Source organism: Rhinoderma darwinii, chromosome 13, assembly GCF_050947455.1.
Source record: "Rhinoderma darwinii isolate aRhiDar2 chromosome 13, aRhiDar2.hap1, whole genome shotgun sequence".
In the NCBI taxonomy this organism is placed as follows: domain Eukaryota; kingdom Metazoa; phylum Chordata; class Amphibia; order Anura; family Rhinodermatidae; genus Rhinoderma; species Rhinoderma darwinii.
Window position 1 is genome coordinate 57,867,696 of NC_134699.1, and position 2,443 is coordinate 57,870,138.

Here is a 2,443-nt window from a genome sequence, read left to right on the forward strand (position 1 = left end):
CTCTGAGCCTTAAGGTCAAAACTAGGCTGCGTCCTTAAGGGGTTAATAAAATGTACCGTTAAAAAAAAAAACTTTAAAAAATACAGACCCCTAGACCACTGACCTCTCCAGATCTGCAGATCATTGCTCTGTCCTCTCTACCTCCTGACAGATACATAGTGATATATTCTGCAGATCATTACACCACTGACCTCTATAGAGATCTGCAGAACATTGCTCTGTCCTCTCTACCTCGTGACAGATACATAGTGATATATTCTGCAGATCATTACACCTATGACTTTTCTACACCCTTATGTTCACCGTAGAAGAAAGGTTCCCTGGATAAATTCTCCAATATAAAAATGAAAGCACAAAAATTTGTAAAACAAATATATTTATTGTAGAATGTGGTAGAGTTGCTGCGATGTCTTCTGTGGCTCCGGCCCCTTAACAAGCGGTGATGGGTGAGATGAAGAGGGGGAGGGTCCGTCTTCACACATGGATATGGCCGTCAGTCCACTTTTACACAGCTCAGTCCTGGATCAGAAGAGACCGGGACGTTTTTCATGTTTCTCACATTTTTCGTAGTCGAATCCTAGAAAAGAAAAATCCAATAAGCAAAAAACATTCACAAAACCTTCACCACCAGAAGATGAAGACGGAGCAGAAGACGTCAGACTTACCGGATCTCGCTTCTGTTCTGCTCGTCACTGCTTCTCAGCACTGGAGGAGTCTTCGTGGGAATTTCAGATGGTTTAGGTGGTAAAGGCCACGATGTTGGGGTGACAACTGCAAAATAATCAGAAATTCAGTGCCCAGGCGGCTGTAGAAGAGATGTGAGGGGAGAAGATCATCAGTGGACGGCACTTACCTCACCTAAAGATGGTAAATGGGCCCTAAGTAAAGGATGGAATTAAGATGGCCGCTTTCTCTCCCGGGAGTTTCGGGACCCTGATGGTAAATGGGCCCCAAGTGACAGATGGAATTAAAAGGGCCGCTTTCTCTCCCGGGGGTTTGGGGCCCTGATGGTAAATGGGCCCCAAGCGACAGATGGAATTAAAAGGGCCGCTTTCTCTTCCGGGGGTTTGAGGCCCTGATGATAACCGTAGCCCCCAAAAGGTCCTCCATCTCCACATCATCAGGAAATTGGCGTCCGCCAATTTCCATTTTGTCACCCTCATCCTCCACGTCCTCCATCTCCACATCATCAGGAAATTGGCGTCCGCCAACCTCCATTTTTTCGTCCACGTCCTCCACGTCCTCCATCTCCACATCATCCGGAAGCCGGCGTCCGCCAACCTCCATTTTCTCTACAGTACTCATCTTGGGAAACGTCTTCACCAACCTCCTCTTCTTACGCGATGCCCCCACGATGAGAGCCAGCAAGAGAAACTGACACCGTGGTCAATGTGTGACCCCAATTTATAAACTTTCTGATGTCATAACCGGTTGGCCATTATGTGGAAACGGAACACGTCCAGATTACAGGCCACGCCCCTCATGACATCACGCTCAGATTCTTCACAATGCAGAGAAATAGAATCTGCCCACATTCTGGATGACATCACAAGAAGCGTATCCCAGTGAACCGTTACACCCGAGCGGCCATATAAAATGTAATATGGTACAAGAATACAGACCGTAGGGTCACACTACACCCTCTCGGGAGGTTTCTATCACCTCAAAGAATTCCCAAATCAATGTGGTCAATTCCACAGACTTTCTAAAATGTAGAATCGCACCCATAAAACATACAACACAGGCATTTACATACGTGTTCATGGACTCTCACCCAAAATTGCGTTCATGCCAAGGCCAATGGTGTAATATATGACCCCAGAGAAGAATCGCTCAATGTTTTCACAGCTAATGTAATCACCACATGGGAAACACCCTCCACCATGGGTTATGGGTGCCAAGTGGAGAGGTGTCACATGGTCGCAGCTATGTCATGAGACGTGTCATCATCAAATTTACCAGAATGGGGTCAGAAATTAAAAACATGCCCTGGGAGTTGTAGTTTTGCAACAGCTGAAGACTACTGATGTGCTGAACCGTGTCTGAATCCTAGATGAGGACATCACTTGAAGTTTCAGTATCGGCAGGGGCCCAAAAGGACCCACCAGCAGAATGTATCAGAGCGTCGCCCTGTCTGCGGCCTCTAAACAATAATATGGCGCAATATACAGCACACAATACTGCACAACATGGGGCACAATACAGCTTCATATCACACACTAATCGCGGATATTGATAGTATAAACCACAAATGCTTGATTAGAGGAGCCTGACTGCAGGTATAACCACTAATCATGAAAATGGGGGTGTCTGATCCCCCACTGTACACATTAGAGACGATAGTTAAAAACCAGATAGCTGGCTGCACTTCACTCTCTATTATAGTCTATGGGAAGTATGGAGTGAGCGTGCTCCTGTATAGTCTATGGGAGGTATGTAGTGA

At 46.2% G+C, this 2,443-nt stretch overlaps 1 long non-coding RNA gene across 1 annotated transcript; it reads right to left on the reverse strand.

Annotated features, from left to right (window-relative positions):
* Positions 1–359: 359 nt before the first annotated feature.
* Positions 360–2,078, reverse strand: LOC142665559 (uncharacterized). Its single transcript, XR_012851521.1, has 3 exons — positions 854–2,078; positions 666–771; positions 360–577 (listed from the first exon to the last, which is right to left on the reverse strand). It is a non-coding gene; the product is annotated as an uncharacterized LOC142665559 (long non-coding RNA).
* Between the last annotated feature and the right edge of the window lie 365 nt (positions 2,079–2,443).